General features: G+C 35.4%; 1 protein-coding gene across 2 annotated transcripts in view; it reads right to left on the bottom strand.

Annotated features, from left to right (window-relative positions):
* The window catches only part of RFX4 (regulatory factor X4), a 165,852-nt gene that overhangs the window by 47,990 nt on the left and 101,211 nt on the right, over positions 1-16,651 (bottom strand). The window lies entirely within an intron of this gene.

Genomic DNA, 16,651 nt, shown 5'->3' with positions numbered 1-16,651 from the left:
CTCTCTCTCGATCATTCCTCTTGTCATATTAACGTGCTGAAAACTGTCTCACCTTAAAAACAAAAGACCCTCTTCTTTCCTCACTCTGTCTCCTCAAGCTACTACCCTCTTTCTTCCACTTCACAGACATACTTCTTCAGAGTTGTCTAGACTCTCCGTCTCCTCTTCACCTCCCGTTCATTCCTCACCTCACTCCTGTCCCTCCGCCTACAAAGCTCCCACCCAGGCAGCAACCTCCATCCATGACACAAACCCATAGACTCATTTTGGTCCTCACATTGCTTGACATCTGGCAGCATTCGGCTCTGTGAGCCCTTCCTCCTTTTGGAAATGTTTGCTTCCCTTGGCATTTGTGACCCCTCCATCTTCTGGCTACTTCTCCCCAGTCACAAAGCTCAGCCCCCTCTACCTGGCCATTACATCTTCCAGTTCTTCCAAGTCTAGTCCTGGGCCCTCTCTTATCACACTGTATTCCTTCCTTGGATAGTTTCTCCATGCCCACAGCTTCAGTCACCATCTCTAGAGCAGAGGACTTCAGAACTCTGGACCAACTGCATGTAGGACATGTCCATTTCAAAGCCCCAAAAGGTCCATCAAACTAAACATGTCCAAACAGAATTCATCATTTCCCCATCAGACCTGGTTCTTTTCTGTGTTCTCTATTTCAGTGTGCACTCTACTTTCTGTTAAGCTTTGTTTTTAACATTTTTGTTATGAAAAACTTCAAACCTTCAAATACCCATGACCCAGCATCAATAATTAGCAACATTTTGCCAGTTTAATTTATCACATGCTTCTCTTTCTCTTCTCGAGTGTTTTAAGCAAATTCAAGATGTTATGCATTTCTAACTGACAAGTTTTAAGTATGTATTTATATATGTACATACATGCACACACAAACACTTAAAACCACCATGCCATTGTTATACCCAACAGAATGAACAGTAGTTCCTTAATATTATCTAACACTGAGTCTGTACTCCAATTTCTCTATTCCTCTCAATGACGACATCTAGTTTGTCTGAATCAGGATCCAAACAAGTTCCACACATTGCATAAAAGATATAATTGCCTTGTTCTATTTCTTAAGCCTTTTTAAAAAATTCTATTTCATGCCATTGGTTTATTGGCAACATCATGTTATCTGTTCCACGGAATGCCCCACATTCTGATTTGGTTGATTTCTTCCTTGTAGTGACACTTAACTGTTCATTTATCCTGTGTGCTTCCTATAAACCGGGCACAAAAGGAGGAAAAAAAGAAACAAAAGCTGAAGGAACTAATAGAAAACAACTAGCAAGATAGAAGATTTTAATCCAACCATGTAAATTAATTACTTTAAATATAAAGGTCTAGACATAGCAACTAAAAATTAGAAACTGTAATATTGGATAAAAAAGCAAGACCTCATTATATGTTGAGTATATGAAATCTACTTTAAATATGAAGACATAGAGTAACAGAGTGGAAAAAAGATATACCATGCAAACACTAATAAAAAAAAAAGCTGCTGGAGTAGCTATCTTACTATCAAAGTAAACTTCTGAACAAGAAATATTACCAATGATAAAGAAAGACATTACATTATGAAAAGCAGGCAATTCATCAAGAAATCACAACAATCCTAATGTGTATGTACTTAATAGAGCTTCAAAATACACGAAGCAAAAACAAACAGAAGTAAAAAAAGAAATAGACAAATCCAAAATTATAGTTAGAGACATCTATACTCCTCTCTTGGTAAACAATAGAACAAATGGACAGAAAATCAATAAGGGCATAGAAAACGTAAAAAATGCTAACAATAAACTTGACCTAATTGACATTTATAGAACATTCCACCATATGACAGCAGAATATACCGTCTTTTCAAGTACACATGGAATATTCACCAACATATTCACCAACATATTCTGGGCCATCAGACAAGTCTCAAAAAAATGTGAAAGAACTGATACAATACAACATATGTAACCTGACTATAAGAAAATTAAACTAGAAATAACAGAAAGATATCTTGAAAATCCTGAAGTATTTGGAAATTAAACAACTCACTTCTAAATAACACATGAGTCAAAAAGAAAGTCACAAGGGAAAATATTTTAATTGAATTAAAATGAAAACATAACATCAAAATTTGTGGGATGCAGCTAAGCAGTGATTAGAGGAAAATTTATAGCATTAAATGCTTTATTAGGAAAGTAGAAAGATTTATAATCAATGACCTAAGCTTCCACTTAAAGAAAATAAAAAAAGAAGAGTATATTAAACTCAAAGCAAGAACAAAGGATAAAAGCATATATTGATAATATTGAAAACAGGAAAACAGTAAGAAACCAAAGAAATCAGAGACTAAAAGATGGTTTTTGGAGAAGATTAATAACATTGATAAACTTCTTGGGACACTGACCAAAAAAAAGAAAAGAAGATATAAACTACCCACATCAGGAATGAAAAAAGGGACATCACTACAGATCCTACAGATGTTCAAAGGATAATAAGGAAATACTATGAACACGTTTAAGCTCATGGATTTAAAATTTTAGATAAAATTCTACACAAACTCTTACAGAAAAAGGAAGAGAGGGACTCATTTTATGAGGCCAGGATTACCCTGATACCTAAACCAGAAGACATTAAAAGAAAATAAAACTAAAGATCAATAACTCTCATGAATGTAAATCCTCAACAAAATATTAACAATTCAGATGTAGCAATTATACATATGTATGAAACTATCATGACCAAGTGAGTTTACCCTGGGGATGAAAGCCTGGTTCAATATTTGAAAGTCAAACAATGTAACCCACCTTATTAACAAACTAAAGAAAAAAACCATATGATGATCTTGGTACAAAAAAGCTTTTAACAAAATTCAAAATCTTTTCATGATACAAATTCTCAAAAAACTAGAAATGGAAAGGAATTTCTCCAACCTGATAAAGTGCATCCATAAAAAAAACCTATGGCTAGCATCATTTTTATATTGAATACTGAATGCTTTTCCTTAAGATGAGGGAAAATGCAAAAAATGCCACCCCTACTTAAACGGGGACATCATTTGAGAGGTGCAATAAGACAGGGGGAGAAAAGAGTATACAGATTGCAAATCAAGACATAAAAGTGCCTTTATTCCTAGATTACATGATTATACTCATAGAAAATCCCAAAGAATTTACAAAAAAGCTATTAGAACTAATCAGTGAGTTTAATAGGATCTCATACAAGATCAACAAACAAAAATCAATCATTTTTATTCAATTATCAATGAACAATTGGAAACTGAACTTAAAAAATAGTAGCATTTACAATAGCACCAAAACCCACAAAATAATTAGATATAAACCTAGCAAAATATGTACAAGATCTATTTGCTAAAAACTCCAAAACTACGAAACAGCAATGAAGAATATTAAAGAGGACCTAAATAGATGGAGAGATATACCACATTCATGGATTGGAAGACACAATATAGTTAGGATGTCAATTCTTTCAAAATTTATCTATAGATTCAATATAATCCTAAACAAAATTTCACAGAACTTTTTGCAGATTCTACGAACTTACTATGCAGAAGCAAAGGAACAGTTTTGAAAAAGAAGAACAAAGTTGGAGCACCCGTACTAACTGACTTTAAGACTTATTACAAAGCCACAGTCATCAGAACAGTGTGATATTGGTGAAAGGAGGACATATAAAGAAATGGAACAGAATTGAGAGTCCAGAAATACACACACACACACACACACACGGCCAAGTAAGTTCCCACAAAACTTCAATGTAATTCAATAAATAAAGGTTAAGTCTTTTTAACAAATGGTGCTAGGATATTTGGATTTCCATCTGCAAAAAGCAGAAATGAACCTTTATCCCTACACCTTACACCATATGGAAAACTCAAAATGAACCAACGTAAAGTCTAAAAAATTATAAAATGTAAAAATTGTAAAACCTAAAACATCTAGAACATAATCTAGGAAAACACTGTGACCTTTCTTGGCAAATGATTATTAGATATAACACCAAAAGCAAAATCCACAATATAAAATATTGATAAATTGGACTTCACCAAAAGTTGAAAATTCTGCTCCTCAAGTGATAATTGTGTAAAACATGAAAAGCCAAGCAAAGATTGAGAGAAAATAGTTTCAAAACACAACTCTGGAAAAGAACTTGTATCCAGAATACATACAGAATTCTGCAACATCCATTTATGATAAAAACTCTCCAGAAAGTGGGCATAGAGGGAACATACCTCAACATAATAAAGGTCATATATGACAAACCCACAGCTAACATCATACTCAATGGTGAAAAGCTGAAAGCATTTCCTCTAAGATCAGGAACAAGACAAGGATGCCCACTCTTGCCGCTTCTATTCAACACAGTTTTGTAAGTCCTAGCCACAGCAATCAGACAAGGAAAAGAAATAAAAGGAATCCAAATTGAAAAGGAAGAGTAAAACTGTCATTTTGCAGATGACATGATACTATACATAGAAAATCCTAAAGACACCACCAGAAAACTCCTAAAGGTCATCAATGAATTTGGTAAAGTTGCAGGATACAAAATTAATGCACAGAAGTCTCTTGCATTCCTATACACTAACAACAAAATAGCATGAATAGAAATAAAGAAAACAACCCCATTTACCATCACAACAAAAAGAATAAAATACCTAGGAATAAACCTACCTAAGGAGGCAAAAAACCTGTACTCCAAAAACTATAAGATGCTGATGAAAGAAACTGAAGATGACACAAACAGATGGAAAGATTTACTGTGTTCTTGGACTGGAAGAATCAATAATGTTAACATGACCATACTAGCCAAGGTAATCTACAGATTCAATGCAATTCCTATCAAAATACCCATGACATTTTTCACAGAACTAGACAAAATAATCCTAAAATTTATATGGAACTGAAAAAGATCCAGAATTGCCAAAGTATAAAAAAAAGAAAAAAGAAAAAAGCTGGAGGTGTAACCCTTTCAGATTTAAGACTATACTACAAAGCTACAGTAATCAAAACAGTATGGTACTGGCGCAAAAACAGACACATAGTTCAACAGAACAGGATACAAAGCCCAGAAATAAAACTATGCACTTATGATCAATTAATCTACAACAAAGGAGGCAAGACTATACATTGGAGAAAAGATGGTCTCTTCAATAAGTGGTGCTTGAAAACTGGATAGCTACATGTAATGAAATTAGAACATTCTCTAACACCATATACAAAAATAAACTAAAAATGGATTAAAGACCTAAATATAAGATAGATACTATAAAACTAATAGAGGAAAACATAGGCCGAACATTCTGTGACATAAATGGCAAAAAATTTTTTTTTGATCCGTCTCCTAGAGTAATGGAAACAAAAGCAAAAATAAATAAATGGGACCCAATTAAACTTAAAAGCTTTCACACTACAAAGGAAACCATAAAGAAAATGAAAAGACAACCTACGGAATGGGAGAAAATATTTGCAAATGATGCAAACAACAAGGGCTTGATTTCCAAAATATACAAACAGCTCAACAACAACAAAAAAACAAACAACCCAATCAAAAAATGGGCAGAAGACCTAAATAGACATTTCTCCAAAGAAGACATACAGATGGCCAAATAGGCACATGAAAAGATGCTCAACATTGCTAATTATTAGAGAAATGCAAATCAAAACTACAGTGAGGTACTACCTCACACCAGTCAGAATGGCCATCATTAAAAAGCCTACAGATAACAAATGCTGGAGAAGGTGTGGAGGAAAGGGAACCCTCCTACACTGTTGGTGAGAATGTAAATTGGTGCAGCCACTACGGAAAACAGTATGGAGGTTCCTCAGAAAACTAAAAATAAAATTACCGTATGATCCAGCAATCCCACTCCTGGGCATATATTCATACAAAACTATAATTCGCAAAGATATACGCACCCCTATGTTCATAGCAGCACTATTTACAATAGCCAAGACATGGAAACAACCTACATGTCCACTGACAGATGAATGGATAAAGAAGATGTGGTACATATACACAATGGAATACTACTCAGCCATAAAAAAGAATAAAATAATGCCATTTGCAGCAAGACGGATGCAACTAGAGATTATCATACTAAGTGAATTAAGCCAGACAAAGACAAATGCCATATGATATCACATATATGTGGAATCCAAAATATGGCACAAATGAACCTACCTACAAAACAGAAACAGATTCACAGGCATAGAGGTTGCCAAGGGAGAGGGGGAGTAGGAGAGGGATGGACTGAAGTTTGGACTTAGTAGATGCAAACTATTACATATAGAATGGATAAACAACAAGGTCCTACTGTATAGCACAGGGAACTATACTCAGTATCCTGGGATAAACCATAATGGAAAAGAATATAAAAAAAGAATGTACATATGTGTATAACTGAGTCACTTTGCAGTACAGCAGAAATTAACACAACATTGTAAATCAACTATACTTCAATTTAAAAAAAGAACAAATTACTGTTACACACAACAACATGGATTATGCTAAGTGAAGTAAGTCAAACTCAAAAGGCTACTTACCATGTGATTCCATTTATATCAGATTTTGGAAAAGGTTAAAGTATAAGCACAGAAAACAAATGAGTGATTGCCAGGGGCTGCCAGTGGGGAGAGGCATTGACAAAATAGGGGAAGTTTTTGAAGTGATGAAACTATTTTATATTTTGTTGTATACACTAAAAATGATGAATGTTAATGAATACAAGGTATACTTCAATAAACCTGAATTTAAAAAATTAAATTAAAAGCTATAAAATATAAATAATAATAGAAAATAAACTGATAGAACTAAGAACAAAAGTATCCGTTGTATCAATAAATGTATATGGGCTGGACTTACCTTGTAAGAGAAAAATATCAGATTGGATAATAAAACAAATTCTAATGGTTCTGTATACAAGTGAGTTATAAAGGTTAAAAATAAAAGGGTGGGCAAATGTATTCCCTCCGATGAAAACAAAAAGAAAATAGAGGTCATGATTTCAATATCAGACAAATTAAATTCTGGGCCAAAAAAAATTAAATGAGACTTTATAATGCTAAGAGTGCAATTTACAATGAAGATATTGTAATTCATAAGGAAGGCATTACAACTCACACTGAAGATGAAGCAGTTAGAAATATCAAAGCACTAACATTTAAAAACAAAATAATAGGAAATACAAGGTGAAATAGGTTGGCACACATTAGAAATCAATCTTCAACTTACTAACCTTTCTCAGTCCATAACAGTCTAAATGGACAAACACTAAGACAACATAAGAACTAAATAACAATAAATTTGGTCCAAATACATATATGTCAAAGTCTGTACGAAGATACAGAGTGCTTCTTCAAGTGTAACAAAACTGACCATATATTAGACAACAAAATCTAAGCATAGTCTCAAAAGAAGAAATAGTTCAGAAAACAGCCTAATCACAAAGCAGTAAAGTTAAAATGAATAACATAACCAGAAAATAATAGCTCCAAACAACTGGATATTTTTAAATGCGCTATTTAAATTCTTAGGACAAGAAGGAACTCCAAGTCAATGTCACAAAATATCTAGAAAATAACAGTATTAAAATATTACATATAAAAACCTATGAGATAAAGCTAAAATAGTGCTCAAAGGAAAAAAGCCAAGCCTGAAATAATTATGTTACTAACCAAAAGTAAAAGAAAGTACATAGGGACTTCCCTGGGGACACTGTGGTTAAGAATCCGCCTGCCAGACTTCCCTGGTGGCGCAGTGGTTAGGAATCCGCCTGCCACTTCAGGGGATACGGGTTTGATCCCTGGTCTGGGAAGATCCTACATGCCACGGAGCAACTAAGCCCGTGCCCATAACTACTGAGTCTGCACTCCAGAGCCCATGAGCCACAACTACTGAGCCTGCATGCCACAACTACTGAGGCCCGATGCCTGGAGCCCATGCTCCACAACAAGAGAAGCCACCACAATGAGAAGCCTGCACACTGCAATGAATAGTAGCCCACGCTCACTGCAACTAGAGAAAGCCTGCACACAGCAACAAAGATCCCATGCAGCCAAAAATAAATAAATAAAATAAATAAATTTATTTAAAAATAAATAAATAAATAAAATAAACGTAGAAATTAATATGTTAGAAAAAAAGAAATAATAATAATACCAATAAATACATCCAAGAGCTTTTTCCTTGAAAAAAATTAAATAAATTAGGTAACCTATTCACAAAGAAATGGCAGAAAGCACAACTACACAAACAAAAATGCAGTAAAACAGAAATAATCACAGACACAAAGGAAACTCAATGAATCTACAAACTCCCTTTGTTCAACCCTAAGCAAGTAAATTTAAAGATCTGGAAGAAACTGATAATTTTCTAGGAAAATATAATTTACCAAAACTTACCTCAGAGAAGATAGAAAACCTAAACTGACCAATTACTATAGGAAAAAAAGAAGAAAAATTTCAAAGATTTACTCCCGCAAAACACTAGGCCCAGATGCCTTCAAAGAGAAATTAATTCTGTGTAATCTTCAAGAGCAAATAATTTCAATGCTATGTAAACTGTTTCAGACCTTAGGAAAAAAAGTAGGGGCAGAGGGAACCTTCCAGATTCCTTTTATGAAGCAAAAATAATGTTGATACCAACAACTGACAAATATTCAACAAAAAAGAAAAGTGCAAACCAATCTCACTTCCAACTCTTGATGCAGAAATCCTAAATAAAATAGAAAATAAAATCCTGCAACACATTAAAGAAAATAATATACTATGAGTAAGTGGGGTGTATTCTAGGAATTCAAGAATGGTTCAATATTAGGATATGGATAATATGATCACTTCTACAGATGATGGAAAGCATTGGATAATATGCAACAACCATTCTTCATCAAAAGTTTAATGAATTAAGAAAATACAGATATTCCTTAGCATGACAGAATATCTCATTCTTAACCCAAAGCCAGCATCATGTTTAACCAAGAAACACTAGATGCATTCTCATTAAACTCAAGAGCTTTTAACATGTTCTTGAGGAATAAGCCAACATAATTAGATAAGAGAAATAAATTAAAAAGACATTTTTAGATAATATAATTCTAAACCTGGAAAATTTAACAGAAGCCCCCCAAAAGGAATACAACATTAAGATAGTTAAATTTAAAACAGTCAGGTCCAAATATAACACACAGAAACCAATAGCTTTCATATATATAAACAACCACCAGTCAAGAGATATGGAGGAAAAGACTGCATTTACAATAGCAACAAAAAAAAAGTAAGAAAGAATTTAATTTTAAAAATATATATGATTTATATGAAAAAATATTTACAACATTCCTGAAGGCCACAAAATTTAAGATCAGACAAGGCAAACAGTGTTCTTTTCTAGGAATTCTCAATACCATAAAGATATAATTCTCCCCTAAATTAATCTATAAGTGTAATATAATCCCAATGAACATACATATATTTATATATAAATTTTTATATGTATATAAATACTTAAATAGACAAATTGATGCTAAGGTAGTTCATATGGAAAAATAAGAGACAATAACAGGAAAATTCTACAAACAGAAGTAAGTATGAGGAGCTAGCCTATCAAATATTAAAATATGTTTAAAAGCGTAAAACTTAAAGACAGCGTGACCCTGGAACGTGAATATATAGAAATATCTATGGTATAGGCTAGCAAGTCTAGAAATAGCACCAATACATATAACATTTACTACACTAAATAGGAGGCACCTCAAATCTGTGAAGAAAAAATGGAATAATTAACATATGTATCGGCATAAGGAGAGCTGTTCGGGAAAAAATGAAGCCATACTTTACATCTTACACAAGGATGAATTCCAAATTGGATAAAAGTTCAAAAGTACAAAATCAAAGCATAAAGTTTGTAGGATAACCCATGGGAAAATTATTTGTAATTGGAGTGGGAAAGACTTCTAAAACAATGATACAAAATCCAGAAGCCATAAAAACAAACACTGATAAATTCAACTACACAAATATATTCTCTGTATGGCAAAAACAAAAGAACAAAATGAGAAAATATTTGCAACTCTTATTACAGATAAATGGTTAATAGTCCTAAAAAATAAAGAGCTCTTAAAAATCAATGAGATAGGGCTTCCCTGGTGGCGCAGTGGTTGAGAATCTGCCTGCCAGTGCAGGGGACATGGGTTCAAGCCCTGGTCTGGGAAGATCCCACATGCCGCGGAGCAACTAGGCCTGTGAGCCACAATTACTGAGCCTGCGCGCCTGGAGCCTGTGCTCTGCAACAAGAGAGGCCACGATAATGAGAGGCCCACACACTGCGATGAAGAGTGGCCCCCACTTGCTGCAACTAGAGAAAGCCCTTGCACAGAAACGAAGACCCAACACAGCCATAAATAAATAAATAAACCCAAAGTTTAAAAAAAAAAAAAAAGAATTACCTTTAAAAAAAAAAAAATCAATGAGATAGTCTCATCCACCAGAGGGCAGACAGCAGAAGCAAGAAGAACTACAATCTTGCAGCCTGTGGAACAAAAACCACATTCACGGAAAGACAAGATGAAAAGGCAGAGGGCTATGGACCAGATGAAGGAACAAGATAAAACCCCAGAAAAACAACTAAATGAAGTGGAGATAGGAAACCTTCCAGAAAAAGAATTCAGAATAATGATACTGAAGATGATCCAGGACCTCGGAAAAACAACGGAGGCAAAAATCGAGAAGATGCAAAAAATGTTTAACAAAGACCTAGAAAAATTAAAGAACAAACAAACAGAGATGAACAATCCAATAATTGAAATGAAAACTACACTAGAAGGAATCAATAGCACAATAACTGAGGAAGAAGAACGTATAAGTGACCTGGAAGACAGAATGGTGGAATTCACTGCTGCAGAACTGAATAAAGAAAAAAAAATGAAAAGAAATGAAGACAGCTTAAGAGACCGCTGGGACAACATTAAACGCAACAACATTCGCAGTATAGGGGTCCCAGAAGGAAAAGAGAGAGAGAAAGGACCCAAGAAAATATTTGAAGAGATTATAGTCGAAAACTTCCCTAACATGGGAAAGGAAATAGCCACCCAAGTCCAGGAAGCGCAGCGAGTCCCATACAGGATAAACCCAAGGAGAAACACGCCGAGACACACAGTAATCAAATTGGCAAAAATTAAAGACAAAGAAAAATTATTGAAAGCAGCAAGGGAAAAATGACAAATAACATACAAGGGAACTCCCAAAAGGTTAACAGCTGATTTCTCAGCAGAAACTCTACAAGCCAGAAGAGAGTGGAATGATATACTTAAAGTGATACTTAAAGTGATGAAAGGGAAGAACCTACAAGATTACTCTACCCAGCAAGGATCTCATTCAGCTTCGATGGAGAAATCAAAAGCTTTACAGACAAGCAAAATCTAAGAAAATTCAGCACCACCAAACCAGCTCTACAACAAATGCTAAAGGAACTTCTCTAAGTGGGATACACAAGAGAAGAAAAGGACCTACAAAAACAAACCCATTATAATTAAGAAAATGGTCATAGGAGCATACATATCTATAATTACCTTAAACGTCAATGGATTAAATGCTCCAACCAAAAGACATAGACTGCCTGAAGGGATACAAAAAAAAGACCCATATATATGCTGTCTACAAGAGACCCACTTCAGACCTAGGGACACGTACAGACTGAAAGTGAATGGATGGAAAAAGATATTCCATGCAAATGGTAATCAAAAGAAAGCTGGAGTAGCAATACTCCTATCAGATAAAATAGACTTTAAAATAAGGAATGTTACAAGAGACAAGGAAGGACACTACATAATGATCAAGGGATCAATCCAAGAAGAAGATGTAACAATTATAAATATATATGCACCCAACATAGGAGCACCTCAATACTTAAGGCAACTGCTAACAGCTGTAAACGAGGAAATTGACAGTAACACAATAATAGTGGGGGACTTTAACACCTCCCTTACACCAATGGACAGATCATCCAAACAGAAAATTAATAAGGAAACACAAGCTTTAAATGACACAATAGACCAGGTAGATTTAATTGATATTTATAGGACATTCCATCCAAAAACAGCACACTACACTTTCTTCTCAAGTGCACACAGAACATTCTCCAGGATTGATCACATCCTGGGTCACAAATCAAGCCTCAGTAAACTTAAGAAAACTGAAATCATATCAAGCATCTCTTCTAACCACAACGCTATGAGATTAGAAATCCATTACAGGGAAAAAAAACAAAAAACACAAACACATGGAGGCTAAACAATACGTTACTAAATAACCAAGAGATCACTGAAGAAATCAAAGAGGAAATCAAAAAATATCTAGAGACAAATGACAATGAAAACACGACAATCCAAAACCTATGGGATGCAGCAAAAGCAGTTCTAAGAGGGAATTTTATAGCAATACAATCCTACCTCAAGAAACAACAAACATCTCAAATAAACAATCTAACCTTACACGTAAAAGAACTAGAGAAAGAAGAAAAAACAAACCCCAAAGTTACTAGAAGGAAAGAAATCATAAAGATCAGAGCAGAAATAAATGAAATAGAAACAAAGAAAACAATAGCAAAGATCAATAGAAGTAAAAGCTGGTTCTTTGAGAAGATAAACAAAATTGATAAACCATTAGCCAGACTCATCAAGAAAAAGAGGGAGAGGACACAAATCAATAAAACTAGAAATGAAAAAGGAGAAGTTACAACAGACACCACAGAAATACAAAGCATCCTCAGAGATTACTACAAGCAACTCTATGCCAGTAAAATGGACAACCTGGAAGAAATGGACAAATTCTTAGAAAGGTATAACCTTCCAAGACTGAACCAGAAAGAAATAGGAAATATGAACAGACCAAATCACAAGTAATGAAATTGAAACTGGGATTAAAAATCTTCCAAAACTACTGAGCCTGCGCGTCTGGAGCCTGTGCTCCGCAACGGGAGAGGCCGCGATAGTGAGAGGCCCGCGCACTGTGATGAAGAGTGGCCCCCGCTTGCCACAGCTGGAGAAAGCCCTCGCACAGAAACGAAGACCCAACACAGCCATAAATAATAAATAAATTTAAAAAAAAAAAAAAAAAAAAAAAAATCTTCCAAAAAGCAAAAGTCCAGGACCAGAGGGCTTCGCAGGTGAATTCTATCAAACATGTAGAGAATAGCTAACACCTATCCTTCTCAAACTCTTCCAAAAACTGCAGAGGAAGGAACACTCCCAAACTCATTCTATGAGGCCACCATCACCCTGATACCAACACCAGACAAAGATACTACAAAAAAAGAAAATTACAGACCAATATCACTGATGAATATAGATGCAGAAATCCTCAACAAAATACTAGCAAACAGGATCCAACAGCACATTAAAAGGATCATACACCATGATCAAGTGGGATTTATCCCAGGGATGCAAGGATTCTTCAATATAGGCAAAACAATCAATGTGATATACCACATTAACAAATTGAAGAATAAAAACCATATGATCATCTCAATAGATGCAGACAAAGCTTTTGACAAAATTCAACACCCATTTATGATACAAACTCTCTAGAAAGTGGGCATAGAGGGAACCTACCTCAACATAATAAAGGCCATATATGACAAACCCACAGCAAATGTCACTCTCAATGGTGAAAAACTGGAAGCATTTCCTCTAAGATCAGTAACAGGACAAGGATGTCCACTCTCACCACTATTGTTCAACATAGTTTTGGAAGTACTAGCCACGGCAATCAGAGAAGAAAAAGAAATAAAAGGAATACAAATTGGAAAAGAAGAAGTAAAACTGTCACCGCTTGCAGATGACATGACACTATACATAGAGAATCCTAAAGATGCCACCAGAAAACTACTAGAGCTAATCCATGAATTTGGTAAAGTTGCAGGATACAAAATTAATGCACAGAAACCTCTTGCATTCCTATACACTAATGATGAAAAATCTGAAAGAGAAATTAAGGAAACACTCCCATTTACCACTGCAACAAAAAGAATAAAATACCTAGGAATAAACCTACCTAGGGAGACAAAAGACCTGTATGCAGAAAACTATAAGACAGTGATGAAAGAAATTAAAGATGATATCAACAGATGGAGAGATATAGCATGTTCTTGGATTGGAGGAATCTATACTGTGAAAATGACTATACTACCCAAAGCAATCTACAGATTCAATGCAATCCCTATCAAATTACCAATGGCATTTTTTACAGAACTAGAAGAAAAAAATCTTAAAATTTGTATGGAGACACAAAAGACCCCAAATAGCCAAAGCGGTCTTGAAGGAAGAAAACGGAGCTGGAGGAATCAGGCTCCTGGACTTCAGACTATACTACAAAGCTACAGTAATCAAGACAGTATGGTACTGACAAAAAAAAAACAGAAATATAGATCAATGCAACAGGATAGAAAGCCCAGAGATAAACCCACGCACCTATGGTCAACTAATCTATGACAAAGGTGGCAAGGATATACAATGGAGAAAAGAGAGTCTCTTCAATAAGTGGTGCTGGGAGAACTGGACAGCTACATGTAAAAGAATGAAATTAGAACACTCCCTAACACCATATACAAAAATAAACTCAAAATGGATTAGAGACTAAATGTAAGACTGGACACTGTAAAACTCTGAGAGGAAAACATAGGAAGAACACTCTTTGACATAAATCACAGCAAGATCTTTTTTAATCCACCTCCTAGAGTAATGGAAATGAAAACAAAAATAAACAAATGGGACCTAATGAAACTTAAAAGTTTTTGCACAGCAAAGGAAACTACAAACAAGACAAAAAAACAACCCTCATAATGGGAGAAAATATTTGCAAACGCATCAATGGACAAAGGATTAATCTCCAAAATATATAAACAGCTCATGCAGCTCAACATGAAAAAAACAAACAACCCAATCCAAAAATGGGCAGAAGCCCTAAACAGACATTTCTCCAAAGAAGACATACAGATGGCCAAGAAGCACATGAAAAGCTGCTCAACAACACTAATTATTAGAGAAATGCAAATGAAAACCACAATGAGGTATCACCTCACACCAGTCAGAATGGGCATCCTCAGGAAATCTACAAACAACAAATGCTGGAGAGGGTGTGGAGAAAAGGGAACCCTCTTGCACTGTTGGTGGGAATGTAAACTGATACAGCCACTATGGAGAACAGTATGGAGGTTCCTTCAAAAACTAAAAAGAGAATTACCATATGACCCAGCAATCCCACTACTGGGCATATACCCAGAGAAAACCATAATTCAAAAAGACACATGTACCCCAATGTTCATTGCAGCACTATTTACAATAGCCAGGTCATGGAAGCATCCTAAATGCCCATCGACAGATGAATGGATAAAGAAGTTGTGGTACATATACACAATGGAATATTACTCAGCCATAAAAAGGAACGAAATTGGGTCATTTGTAGAGACGTGGATGGACCTAGAGTCTGTCATACAGAGTGAAGGAAGTCAGAAAGAGAAAAACAAGTATCGTATATTAACGCATATATGCGGAACCTAGAAAAATGGTACAGATGAACTGGTCTGCAGGGCAGAATTTGAGACACAGATGCAGAGAAGAAACGTACAGACACCAACGGGGGAAAGCGGTGGTGGTGGTGGTGGTGTGATGAATTGGGAGATTGGGATTGACATATATACACTAATATGTATAAAATGGATAACTAATAAGAAACTGCTGTATAAAAAAATAAATATTCAACTCCATTCATAATAAGATAAATGTAAATTAAAACTTCACTGAGACAAGTTTAAGTCACAGACCCTTTGAACCAGCAATTCAGCCCTTTAGGAATTTATCCTGCACATATACTCTGTGTAGTAGGATGAAGGGTTGTTCCCCCCCATAATATGCCCACCTGGAACCCGTGAAGCTGACCTTATTTGATAAAAGGGCCTTTGCAGATGTGATTAAATTAAGGATCTTGAGACGAAACCTTGGATTAACTGGGTGGGCCTTAAATCCAATGACAAGTGTCCTTACGGGAGACGGCAAGACACAGAGTGGGAATCAATGTGAAGATGGGAGGCAGAGACTGGAGTGATGCAGCTACAAGCCAAGGAACGCCAAGGATAGATGGCACCCATCAGAAGCTATGAGAGAGGCATAGATCAGATCCTCCCTCAAAGTCTCTGCAAAGAACCAACCCTGACAACACCTTGATTTTAGACCTGTGGCCTCCAGAACTGTGAGGAAATACGTTTGTTGTTTTCAGCCACCCAGTTTGTGGTACTTGGTTATTGCAGCCCTAGGAAACTAACAAACTGCACCACGTAAAAGAATGTACTAAAAACATCATTCATCACAGCATTGTAATAGGACAAGATTGGAAACATCAAGTCAACTAATTAAACTCAATACAGAGGAACAATATGCAGGTGTGAAAAAGAAAAAAAAAAACCTCTTTATAGACTGATGTAAAATGCTCTCTGTAGCAGTCCCAACAGGAAACAGATGACACTCAAAACTGTAGAGTGTATTTATAAGGGACAAGTCGTAAAGGCGTGGATAGGCACAGGAGAACCCATAAAGGTGACCGCTGCAACCGGGGGTTAGGGCCAGCAGGCTCTCATCCACCTC

The sequence above is a fragment of the Balaenoptera musculus genome, chromosome 10, assembly GCF_009873245.2.
Source record: "Balaenoptera musculus isolate JJ_BM4_2016_0621 chromosome 10, mBalMus1.pri.v3, whole genome shotgun sequence".
NCBI lineage: Eukaryota > Metazoa > Chordata > Mammalia > Artiodactyla > Balaenopteridae > Balaenoptera > Balaenoptera musculus.
Note: the sequence above shows the minus strand (reverse complement) of the source record. Positions and strands in the feature narration are given on the sequence as shown.